This window comes from Lolium perenne, chromosome 2, assembly GCF_019359855.2.
Source record: "Lolium perenne isolate Kyuss_39 chromosome 2, Kyuss_2.0, whole genome shotgun sequence".
Classification (NCBI taxonomy): domain Eukaryota; kingdom Viridiplantae; phylum Streptophyta; class Magnoliopsida; order Poales; family Poaceae; genus Lolium; species Lolium perenne.
In genome coordinates this window covers 270,076,492-270,089,773 of record NC_067245.2, presented here as the reverse complement: position 1 = coordinate 270,089,773, position 13,282 = coordinate 270,076,492, and the positions used below count along the sequence as shown (strand labels likewise).

Here is a 13,282-nt window from a genome sequence, read left to right as displayed (position 1 = left end):
GAGACAAAGGATCACCCTGTCTCAAACCTTTTTTTGTCTGGAAATAATGACCAATGTCATCATTTACCTTAACACCTACACTACCCCCTTGAACATATTGGCTGATCATCCTACACCATTCTGGAGCAAACCCCTTCATCCTCAAAGTTTGTTGTAGGAATGACCATTTGACTTTATCATATGCCTTTTCGAAGTCAATTTTAAATAAAACCCCATCTAATTTCTTATTATGTAACTCATGTATAGTTTCGTGAAGAATGACCACCCCTTCAAGAATATTCCTTCCCGGCATAAAAGCGGATTGTGTTGGTCTTATAACACGTGGGGCAATCCCCGTTATACGATTTGTACCAGCCTTAGTAAAGATTTTAAAGCACACATTCAAAAGACAAATAGGTCTATATTGTTGTATTTGCACCGCGTCTTCTTTTTTTGGTAATAATGTAATGACGCCAAAATTCAATTTGTAAAGAGGCAAATCCCCAACACTAAATTGATTGAACAGTGCCATTAAATCGTCCTTTATTACCACCCAAAATTTTTGGTAAAACTCAGCCGGAAAACCATCAGGCCCCGGCGCTTTATTACGTTCCATCTGAAAAAGTGCGTCATGAACTTCTTCCTCAGAAAAAGAAGCTGTCAGAATCGCATTCTCAACAGTCGATATCTGGGGAATGTCCTGCACCTCCTCCTCTACCAAAGAAACGTTGTTTGACGCCGGAGCCCCGAATAATTTTTTATAGAACTCAGTAATGTAGACCTTCAAGTTATCTTCCCCAACAATGGTTCCTTCTTGTTGTTCTAATTGGAAAATTTTCTTTTTTCTGTGTTTCCCAGAACATTAAATGGATAAGCCTTGTACCCAAAGAGAGGGAAATTCTCATGCTGAGGAGTAACTTCCTGAATCACTGGGCAATAAGGAGGCAGCGTAAATCTGGAGCAGGTATAATGTCTCAAATGTTCTGGATATACATACTTTTGTCTACTTTTGGGTATTTTTGCAATCTTTCTTATAGGAAGTAAATGTTAGGCCTATGATCTTTATCTTCTGCTTGTTATTTCGGGAACATATGTTATTTCAGAACCATGTATGATCTCTCTAACTCTGTTGGTCATCCTCTATGTACTCTATGTCTACTTCTAGCTGGTTTTAGTACTTGTGTTTAAAACATCCACCCTATCCAGGTCACACTTTGTTTACTGCCTTTTCTCTGCAAACCAAAACTACTCTTCCTTAGTTACAAATTTATAAGTTGAATGGAATGAAAACGGCTCATGGTTTCTTGGAAAATCACTTTGGATATTCTTATGATTTTCATTTGTCTAAACGAGCGTATTTACTTAATCCTCTAGAACTGCCTGCAGCTGAGTCTGGTTCTTCTAGCCAGGAAACACCCACCTCCACCTGATTGTTCACCTATGTGCTCAGGAACAACCCCTGGCATGCCACTAGCCCCCCTAATCTGTATATCAAAGGCCATGATCAATATGCTACTGTTCAATAGGCAGCTATGTGCTCAGGAACAACCCCAGGCATGCCATTTCGTCTCTGACTAGACCGAAGGGCATGCTTTGTATGATCGCTGTTTTCTCACATTCTACGTCAAGATTTTAAGTCGATATGTTGATGTGTTTCTTGGTTCTTGCATGTTTGTGGGACTCCCATGGCTAAAGAGAAAGAGTTCACCGTTACAAATGTAAATCTCCTCCATTCTCATACATATCTTAACTTTAGATTTACCAAAAAATTACTCCTGTTTGTAACCAAAAACATAAGTGCTGGTGCACAACTGCTGGCTCCATTTGATGCATCTGTGAAGAAGTTTGGCTAAACTCCAAACCTGAACATGCAATTAGTTACTACAGCATTGCTTCATGTCCTGGCACATTTTGGAACTTATGTGCATATTGTCCTGAACAAAACTCAAACCTGAACATGCAATGAGAGTTACGAGTACATGTAAGCTTCATTTTCATTATGCATGTTGAAATGTAGTTTTACATGCCACTAAGTTATCAAGTTCTTAAAATTCAGTTTCTATGATCTCTCTGGCCTTCGAGGATGGATGTGGCCACCGGCTTGTCTTTTCAAATAAACATTAGATTAAAAATGATTGCTTGCATTTTTTACATAAGAGGACTATCAAATAAGGATGTTTCTTTATAAAAAACAGGTCCATTCAAAGTTGTTTTTTCCCACCTCTGTGCTCACTGATTTTCCTACAATACTTGCATGCGATGATTTGTTCAGTATTTATGCTATACGGATGAAATCCGTTTCACAGGCTGGATACATAGCCTTGCAGCCTTCTTTTACTCTACGTAATCCATCTGACCTACTTCCTTGATGGCCAATATCATTTGTTACGTGCAGGGCTGTGTTATTAAACCTTGAATAAAATTCCCAGATTGTACCTACGAATTCCATCAGCTGTGTTATGTAATACACTTTTGAGATTAAACTTATATGCACTCCATCAGACGTATTCACAGGATTGTGTCCGATAACCTAACCCCAAAATTGAGTTAAATGTAATAAATTTTATTGTTCTTTATTATCTTTATGTAAAGTCTGCGCACATCCAAATAGGAGAGAGAATTTTGCTGGATCGCGATGCGCTTGAGCTAGGTGAAAGGGTATCCGTAGCTAGTCAGGACTCCTGGAGAGAAAAGCTGTGAGGAGCATGGATAAAACAAAATAGATGACTGATGAATACTATATCACACTGTGAGGATGCAAGAGACAAAAACTAGATGGTAAAAATAGGAATCGACGAGACCAAACAAGGTTCAGGCTGAATCCACTGGGCTTACCTGCTATGTAACCAGATCTGATATTCCGGTTATATATTACTGCTACTTCATATTTGCAAAATATCATCAATTTGTATAAATGATAACGTAGCATTTTTCTCAGCTTATTGTCAAGTGTATTACAACATGATCATCCGTACGAAATACAGGGGCCATGCGCCAATCATGCATCGCGGACAAAGAATTCCCTGATATTTCGAGCTCCGGTTTAATTTGTCCAGCACACATGGCTGGAGACATAAAAAAATATGCCGTTCGTTGTCGGGTAAGAACTGAAACGGAGAATATTGTAAAAGCACAATATTGTACTTCATATGGATGAGCACATCTCCTTGATAGGCTTTGATTTTTCTTTCCTGACAATTTTGCAGACACTTCTGACACTTATCTAGTGTATTTCTCTAATTTACTGTTGTGTTTAATCCACCTTATATGTTGTGCTCTTTTATTCCTCTTTATCAACTGATAATACTTCCCTAAAATAAAATGGATAACTATTCACTCTTTATTATGCTTGCTTATCATCGATGTTTACAAATATTTATAAAATAAACATTGACATAAATTTCACGGGATTGTGCCCCCCAAGGCGCACATCTGAATCTTCCATGTATCTTCCATAAAAAAAAAACATTCAAATCTGATTTCTTCCTAAGATTTCTACCTTTCGAGATTTATCCATGATTCTTCCAACTACGATTCTTAAAACCTAAAGAACTATTACTGACCCCGCGTCTATTCATCGGTCTCGTGGGTTCGATGAGGTGTGAAGCGGTTATGTGCGCCTTCTCCCTTTCTCTCCACATAGTGCGAAACACGGCTCCCAAAGTAGGCGGGGGATATGTAACTGTTTGCTATCCCGTTCGTGATTTCGCGTGTTTCCTACTAATTTAATTATATCGGTTTGATATTAAAAAGGATCATTATTTCTTCACCTAACTTTTATCATCATTACATATACTATAAATCAATGAATTTTACGAGTCCGTGCGCCAAGGCGCACCCAAAATCTAGTGAGCTCTACCACCTGAATACCTTCCTCCTCCACGCCTAGCTGTAAATCCATCCACTACGCGGCCACGTCTCCTACCACGCCATTCTTGGCCCCTGCCTCGTCTTCCTCCAATAAGTTCGGGACAAGATGCCCTCATATGTCCTGGTTGGCCACACTCAAAACAATTTCTTTCGGTCAAAGTATTCCCATGTTTGTGAAAATAGTTACTGCCTCCAGCGGCAAACAGGGCAGACCGCCTATGCATCACCCCCTGGACTCCAGTTCCCGTTGATTCCAGGTTCAACCTTATCTCCTCACTCACAATGGCAGAAATTGCTTGTTCCAGGTTTGGCAACTTGTCGCTTCCATACAAGGCCTGCTCTCCTATTCTCGTACTCTCCTCTGTTCTGTCCACTTATTGAACTTTTCAATGCACTTGGGACACTCCAATTCCACAGGATCGTAGTAATCCAGGTCGCTCCACAATTTTTTCAGTTCAGATACATATTCTACCGCTGATTTCTCCCCTTGATTCAAGGCCTGCAGTTCCTTTTGAATTCTGCCTGCCCCTGAATATGTTCCCTTACCTGGTGTCGGCGTCACTCGCCGGTGATGCAGGACGGGGGCCGACCTGGTGCCGGCGGCGGTCGCCCGCGATGCAGGAGCGCCGCTCGATGTGGTGACGGCGGCGTTTCTGGTTGGTGGAGGTTCTGTTACAAAACTCTTAGCATCCTTTTTGTTGGGTTGGGCTGAATACTACGTTTTCTTCATTATTTCTGTTTTGCTAGGCTGCGGGGCCTAATCTATGTTGGTTAATCCTGATCGTTGCCTCAAATCATACCTCTCCCTCCATAAAAGTGGTAAAAGGTACCGTAAAACAAGCCCTTTTGTGATACCCTCAAATGAATGACAGCCTTTCATTTTGGTCCATCCAATGGCTCAAAAAGTTTCATACCACTGTCCAAAAGTTGAGTGGTATGTTACATACCGGTGCCAATTTCCGCACCTCAGAAAAAAGTACCCTACACAGGCCCGTCCTAATAGATGACCCAGCCCAATAGACTGGTCCAAGCCCATCATCTGCCTATCGCAGAGTGGCAAGGGAAGAATCGTATCCTCGTTCTTCCGTGACTGCGAGAGGTGTCGCCGCCGTTCTCTTCTGGAGTAAATGGCACTGGGAGTCACACAACTTGTCCCGCACGTGCACTTAAGTCACGAAAGTTGCAAAATGTGCAAATGAGTCACATAACTTTACTTCCGTGTGCACGCTAGGTCACAAACCGGTCAGCTGTCTGGTTTCGCAAAAATACCGCTCAGAAAATTTGCAGAAACAACCCTTACTATCTCTATATTGTGAAGAAGTCAACCCCATAATGACCAGCCTGTCCGTGCGGGTCCCACCTGTCAGGCCCGTAGGAAAGAAATAAAATTAAAATAGGAGCAATGTGGGGACTCGAACTTGAGACCTGACAGTCCAGGCTTGCACCCAGAACCAGGACACCACTAGTTCACTTCAGTAAAAGATGTGGATTACGCTTTATTATAATATATATTCCTGTGGAGAATTAGTTTATTTTAAACAATTAAATTTGAGTTAAAACTACAAATATTAATTCGGAAATACATATACATTGTTATTATGTACGTGCGAAGATGCGGTAAAAAAATCGATATGATTTGGGCTGTAGAAAAAAATATCGGAAATACATATACATTGAGAACGACATTTTTTTTAGCTTGCTGAAATTTTCGAAACATCCACCTTTCAGTCTCAAAATAATATGCTAAAAATACTTAGCTATATATATATGTCAAAGATTGGACGACAAAATTTTCTTTTGAAAATACGTTGTGTTTTTGGAAATAAAAAATACAAATTTCTGACAAAAACACTCATATATATACTTTATGAATTATTATTTTCAACAACCCAAATCATAAAGATTTTTTACCGCAACTTATCACGTACATAATAACAATGTATATGTATTTTCGAAATAAAAATTTTATTTTTAAATTTCAAATTTTAAAATATGCTAATTCTCCAGAGTAATATATTGTATAATAAGTTATAATCCACCCAATGTACCCAAGCGATCAGGTGGTTTGTTGGTTCTACGGGCCCGCATGTACCTAGCAGGTCTCAAGGTCGAATCCCCATCCTGCGCCCATTTCCATTTTAGTTATTTCCTACACGCCTGCCATGTGGGATCCACCTGTACAGGCTGGTCACTCTGGATTGACTTCATCAGGAAATATATATAGTAAGGTTGTTTCTACAAATTTCCAGGCGGTATTTTTGCAAAACCAAATAACATACCGGTTTGTGACCTGACATGCACACGGAAGTAAAGTTATGTGACTCATTTGCACATTTCGCAACTTCTGTGACTTAAGTGCACATACGGGACAAGTTGTGTGACCCCAGTGCCATTTACTCTTCTCTTCTGTTCCCCAACTCCGGCGCCACCGCCGCCTCACCCCCACCAGTCGGCATGATGTATGTAGACCTACACCTGTACGCCGCCCCCTTCCCCAATACTATCCCAGTGGCGGCGGCCTTGGCCCTTGGCCTCAGCGTGGATCCAAGATCGACGGCGCCGCCTAGTCGCACACCACGCGGTTCCGGGAGCAGGCCTGGCTGTCATCGAGGCGCACTGCCCATGCCGTCTCGAAGGTGGTGCAGAAGGTGGGAGGAGGCCGATGAAGTGGTGCTTGGAGGTGGGAGGAAGTCCTGACATGCTCCATGTAATTTCTTGCCAATCACGTATTGTTTTGTGGTGGGCTACATTGCATTTGAAATGTACTAAAACAATAGGAATAAATGGAGAGAAAGCTCTTGCCAGTCATGATCGATAAGTACATTGCATCCTTTTTGGAATTGTTGGGAATTTATGAAAAGAATTTCATCAGTTTGTGCTGCTGGAAGAGCGACAAGTGCTGTGCATGAATGTCATTAGTGCACAAGGTACCTGAGATTACTTTGTGTTAATAATTGCCTAAGATTACTATTGGATAATAGAAGAAACCAAGACAGTAGCATGCCGAGTTGTGTTTGAGCTATGAATCACATATCCTTATTCCTTAATCATATGAGTAGACTACAAAAAGGAATGTTTGCCTTTGATAACCAGTAGGAAGAAAATTATAGTAATCCATGTTTGTTTGTCTCTGTTTTCTTTTATTACTGTATTACTTTTGAACAAAAATGATACTGCATCTGTATTGCCCAGTGTTCGGTCCTTCCTGGTACTCCTCGTCGCCCTGCGGCGTCGCATGGTGTGTGTGCTTCGGCGCGCCGCTGCACCCCAGGGAGGAGGGGTCCCCGGGCTACGTCGAGCCCGCCACCTACGACCTGGTAAGCAACTAAGCATCCATTTATTTTATCTAGGATCCTTTCGTTGTGCCATTATGGGAGCATTAGTAGTGACATTCGTTTGTCAAATTTCCAGAGGTGATAATGGGGAACTAGAACTGGTAGTTCACCGAGTGGTTCAGCTAAAAAATGGATCTTTTTCCCCTTCCTAGATAGTGTTCATCTCTTAGTAATTACAAGTGTGGTGGTTGCTGCAAAATTCATCATACTAGTTGGAAGATTACTTTAAACATGTTAAATTATCTGAAATCATCGTACTAGTTGCATTAGTTCTCCAGTCAGTGCCTACAAATAATAGAAATATCTTGCAAATTACGGAAGAAAAATGCTACACCAATAGTTATTTGTGGATTGCCATATTGCTGAAAACATTGACATCTCTTTTGGGGTCAAGATAAATATAAAGAAAATAGTAGAATAACTGTAGTGAGATCCAGATCTGATGGTTGGTAATTTAACCATGCTTAACTTCCTTAATACATGTCTTGCAGGTTTTTCAACAACACATTCTACACTAGAGCAGGAGGAATCAGCACAATCGAGATGAATCGGCTTGAGCTGGATTTGTTCTTTAACCTGGACTTCATGCTGAAAGTGAACCTCGAGACGTTTGGGAGCTACTGCTCGCAGCTTGAGTTCTCCGCTGATGAGTTTTGCGAGAGCAAGCTGGTGCGCCAGAGTTACATACAGCAGTCAGGCTGTCCAAAGATGTAGATGATCAAGTTATTTGCAGTCTGCGGTTTTGTAGAGCATAGGACCTGATATTGATTATTCTTTAGATCTGACATTTGTGCATTCAAATTACGTTTAAGTCGTTCTTGGGTGTTTGATTGGTAGGGCATCAATTATTGTGCACTCGGCTTGGTGTTAAGTCGTTCTTGAGTGTTTGGTTAGCAGGGTATCGATTCAGTCTACTTCAGCAGCACTGCAGTTCTTGTAAACCACTTTGTTTGAATTTCCGTCAGCGGGTTGGAAAACAACATGGGTGAAATTGGATCTATTGCCAAATATTCCCGTCGGTAGATGAATCTGGCTTTTCCATGATCATGTTGTGTTCTTTCTCTGCGCATCTGTGGTGATTTTACTGGCATACACGGTACAAGTTCTTGGTGAAGTGCTGGAATCTAGGAAAAAAATTGAACTGAAAAGAAAAACTAAGAAAAACCCTCTTCTAAACTGGGCCTACGGAATTTACAAAACAAATTACTTCAGTGAACACATACATTATTGTAAATAGAACATGCAACTGAATATTGTTCATATGTAAATTAAAGTTGGAATAATTGAGTGATTTCTTATAACTAACACAAGCAAGCAGCTTCTAGGATGAAATGAAAGCATTCAGACATATGCTCAGGGTATAATCATACACAGACCCAAAAGTAGAACATTTATCATCACCAAAAAGAACCCTAATACAAGTTTTCTTATCAACACAAGCTCCCAGCCACTGGTCTTCTCCAAGCAATGTCCCGGCTCGACATCAATTTGAACATTTCATACATTTACCCATCTTCAGTTCGAAAACAAGAGATGAAAGGACAAGCATTCTCCTCTTGGAGTTGAACACCCGCTGCACATCCCGAGTCTCACTGCCATTATTTGGTCACGCACATCTGGATCGGCGATGTTGCCAACATCAGACATCAAGGAAGTTCGTGTGTCAGGATATACAGATCTCTCTCTCTCTCATATCATGGGAACTAAATATACACGTCGTGCTTTACCATCAGCCTTGTCTACAACTGCTTGTTCATCGAGAGATGTTCTCTTTGTTCTGAACTGAAGTTCCCTTACCATCAAGCCATATCCAAACATGAAACCAGGAACACGAGAGTACACCTCATCACTACACATATTATGATGGAGTTCTGCAAGACTGCATAAACCTGAGAAATAATTTCCCTCTCGCGTAGCTAGCTAGTTGTCGCCTCCTCGGCGACGGCGCCCAGCCATGGCCGGCGTGTCCTCCCAGTTCCTCCCACCTCCACCTCCTCTCCCTGTCGGCTTCTCACCGGCTCGCCTCCCGGGGTTCAGCGTGTCAAGTGACGGGAGGCTGGCTTCCTTTCTGGAGGCCGTTCTGACGCCGGCCTCGGAGACGTCTTCAATGCCGACTGGCGTGCGTGCTGGCCCACGTCCAAGGTTGCAGTCCATGATTGCCGTTCCGGCTGTTCCGGCTCAGATGGATGGGCGGGAGCGGAGCTCTGGCTCTCGCAATGATGGTGATGGATGGACACTGGTTGGTGGGAGAAGGCGTCGCTCGGATTCAATGCGCAATGGGCAGGCTCAGCCTCCTTCCAGGTTCAAGCGCATGCTTTTAAAGAGGGCTTGGGGGCGCTGTTTTCGTTGCCTTGAGTCCGACCACCGCATCGCTTTCTGCCGAAATCCTGCCAAGTGCTTGTTGTGTGGTGACATCGGGCACAAGGCGCGCTCGTGCTTGAAGAACCAGCAGTCGCAGCAACGAGAAGAGCAGCCGCGTGGGACGGTGCAGGCAGCGGTGCAGCTGCAGATCCAATCGCAGGAGGCGGCCTCGCAGGTTCAGGTAACTTCGTCTCCTCCAGCTCCGGTTGGCATGGAGGCTCCTGGAGGCAACATGAGGTCCTTCGTCATGGCGATGGCGCCACGCTCGACAACGGTGGCGAACGCTGAGACGCTGCTCCTGCGGCACGCAGTCGTGGCCGTCGTGGTGGGTTTCCTGCCTGAGCTGGAGCTCGTCGAAGTCAAGCGAGGAATCGCTCTGCACTTCGGCATTGCGGAAGAGGCGGCGAAGGTGACGGTGCACGCGTAGGGTGAGTTCCTGCTGCGCTTCATGGACCCGGAGGTGAGGAAGACGGCCTTGAGTATCCAGGTAGCCCTGCGCATCCGTAGTGCCATTAGGGTGGTGCGTTGTTGAGTATCCAGGTCTTTGATCGGGCGACGATAGTGTTTGAGCACTGTTCCCTTCTTGAAGGCGTCGTTTTTTGGAGAGTCTGTAATTCAGGTGTTGTCATGGTGGTGGATGTATTGCTGTTGTTAGGCCCGAGATACTGTAGCGGGACTTTTGTTTCTTAGTTTTCTTTTCCTTTTTTTGGCTGTGTGCATCCGTAGTGCCATTAGGGTGGTGCGTTGTTGCAGAGGCTGGGTGTAATCGGTATCTTCTTGATATTAATATATTCTCTTTATCGAAAAAGGTGTCCTTCCTCCTCTCTCCGTGGTCTCGCCTGAGGCGTGCGATAGCGTCCTCCTTGCCTTTCAAGGTGCGGGTGTGCCTCGAAGGGGTGCGCCTCGAAGGGGTGCAGAGCACGCATGGGATGTGGAGTCCGTCAAGTTGCTCTTCGGCGAGTCTTTGATTGACTCCGTCGACGAGCTCGAGTTCTCGGAGAGGGACACGGCCTATTTCAGGCTGTGGGTCTGGATGGAAAACGTCGACAACCTCGCCACGCGTGGAGTACTCAAGCTGGAGGAACCCTTGGAAGCTGAGCCGCCTTTCATCCACTTCCCGGAGTTCGACGCCATCGCTGATGCTTCGACTCGCAAGGGACCGATCAAGATGGTGGACCACCCAGTGCTCATTCACCTTGACAAGGTGATCGACCACCGCCCTCCGGCGGACAGATCGTGCTCTTCTTCGAGCGAAGGATTCGTGACCTGGGGCTACCGCTGGGTCCTGGGGTGGAGGACGTCATCTTCTCGCCGCCGCAGCCGTGGGCCTCGGTACACTCCCGACTGCAATTTCACCGGCGTGATGGTGACGATGGTGCAGCAGGTGGGAGGCGTGGTGGAGGTGGAGGTGCTACTGGTGATCGTCATGGGGGAGGTGTTGGGAGGCAGACCAGTTGGGACCAACCGCCACCGAGATCCTCGGACCGTTCCTTCGCCGGTGGCAGTGGTGGCGGAGGCCGACAACGTTCCGAGATGCTCACAGCTCTTGGCCGGGCGAGTGGGGCCCAGCGCATGCAAGATCTTTCTGAAGGACCCATGAGCGAGCCAGGTTTGACCAAGGAGTTTGGTGCTGCTGGCATCTTGTCGGTCGAGGTTGTCGGAGGAACTGTTTGCCGTTCTCATGAAAGTTTGGGTGATGGTGCCGCGGACAGTGCGCTTGCTTTGGCTAATAAGGATCCTGCAGATCTCTCATTGGTCCCTCTCCCCAAGGAAACAGACAGGCCAAGACGTTAGCCAACCTGGTGGTCCTCTCTTTGCTTCGTTAGTTGACTTGCTGACTGGACCAGAGGAGGAGGGAGAAAAAGACTCGTGCGACGCACGATTCAGGGACTCCTGGGCCTTATCACCGATATTCGGATTATAGAGGCTGGGTTTCAAAAGAAGGCAACTACAACTATTGATGGGCCGGCCTCCTTCAAAGCTCCCTCTCACCCGGCCCAGTCCCTAGCAACCCAAGAGAAGATACAATCTGAAGTGGTTCGTGATGAGTTAGAGTCGGAGCCTGGAGCGGTTTCGGCACCGTCTCTCGACTCGTTCCTGGAGCTTGCGGCTCCCCCTGTTTCCCCACCTCTGTTCCCTAGTCCAGCTATCGTCGCCGCTGTTCCACCCATGCCAAAGTTGGCCTCGACGAAAGAAAAAGCTTGCAGGAGTAGTGGCCGTCTGGCGGCCAAGCCGACTTGCACCATCTCCACGCTCGACAAGGCCAAGTTCGTGCTGCTTAAGAAGAGTGGGGTTGTGGAGGAAGACGCTATGCCGGTCGGCCGCCTCCAATTTTTGACTTCTTCGCTGATAAGCACTGCAACTTAGTTTGCCTTCAAGAAACGAAAATGTAGGTTATTGACAGGCAGATTGTGAGGGAAACCCTGGGACATCGTTTTGAAGACAATTTTGTTTTCAAACCGGCTGTTGGTTCTAGAGGTGGCATTCTTATTGCTTGCTCTTGTTATTTCTCGCTCTCTCTGTTGGTGAATGTGCCTGGAAACTTCTCCCTTTCGGCTACTGTCACGGATCGTTCTGACAACAATGTTTGGTCCATCACTGGAGTGTATGGCCCTCAAGAGGACGCTGACAAGTACCTTTTTGCGCAAGAACTGAGATCTATCAAGCCGTTGGTATCCGATAAATGGCTGCTTTTGGGCGATTTTAACCTGATTAAGAAGGCTGAAGATAAGAGCAATAACAACCTGAATCTAAGGCTGATGGGATGTTTCAAGGCTGCTATTGATGATTTAGAGCTCAGGGAATTTCAGTTGCACAGCAGGAGGTTTACCTGGTGCAATGAGAGAGAGGCTACAACTCACACAAGAATCGACAGGGTTTTCAGGTCTAAGGATTGGAAATTGAACTACCCTGAATATCAGCTCTCTCCGGCGTCTGCTAATATCTCCGATCATTGCCCGCTGTTTCTAAAGAAGATGCAAACCAAGATTTTCAAGGGGTTTCGGTTTGAAGTTTTCTGGCTCAAAGGTAGAGGGTTTCTCTGATGTGGTCAAGCAGGCAGGGAAAACAGATTCAATCTAATGATGCAATTTTGAGGCTGCATATCAAGCTGAGCAGAGTGGCTAAGGAATTAAAGAAGTGGGACAAGACAAGAATGCAAGTGCAACGGCTAAAGTGTGACGTGGCAAATGAGGTTATTTTCCAGCTGGATGTGGCCCAAGAGAGTCGGTCCCTTTCCTCCGAAAAAAAATCTTAGGTCCTTTTTAAAGGACATGCTGCTGGGTTTTGATGCAATCGATCGGATCAAATGGCGGCACAGATCTCGAATGTGTTGGATCAAAGAGGGAGATGCAAACTCCCAAGTTTTTCCACCCGGGAGCTAATGGGAGGCGTAGGAAAAATCACATTCCATCGCTCATTGGAAATATGAGAGAGGTAAGGGATCATTCAGCGAAGGCCGACATCCTCTTAGCGCATTTCAAGAGTCGGATTGGAACTCAAACGGAGAGATCTAGGAGGCTTAATTGGGAGTTTCTTGGGCTGCCTTCTGTGGGCCTTCCCACCTCGAAAACCAATTCTCGGAGGCTGAGATAAAGGCTGCTGTCATGGATATACATGGGGAAAAAGCCCCTGGACCTGACAGTTTTGTGGGTTTGTTTTTCAAAAACTGCTGGGATATTATCAAAGATGATGTGGTGGCAGCCTTGCAGCAATTGCACAGTCTTAGGGGGAACAAA

General features: G+C 45.1%; 1 long non-coding RNA gene across 1 annotated transcript; it reads left to right on the top strand.

Moving 5' to 3' along the window:
- The first annotated feature begins 6,596 nt into the window (after positions 1 to 6,596).
- On the top strand, positions 6,597 to 8,029 carry LOC127330627 (uncharacterized). Its single transcript, XR_007869358.2, has 2 exons — positions 6,597 to 7,166; positions 7,676 to 8,029. It is a non-coding gene; the product is annotated as an uncharacterized lncRNA (long non-coding RNA).
- The last annotated feature ends 5,253 nt before the right edge of the window (positions 8,030 to 13,282 follow it).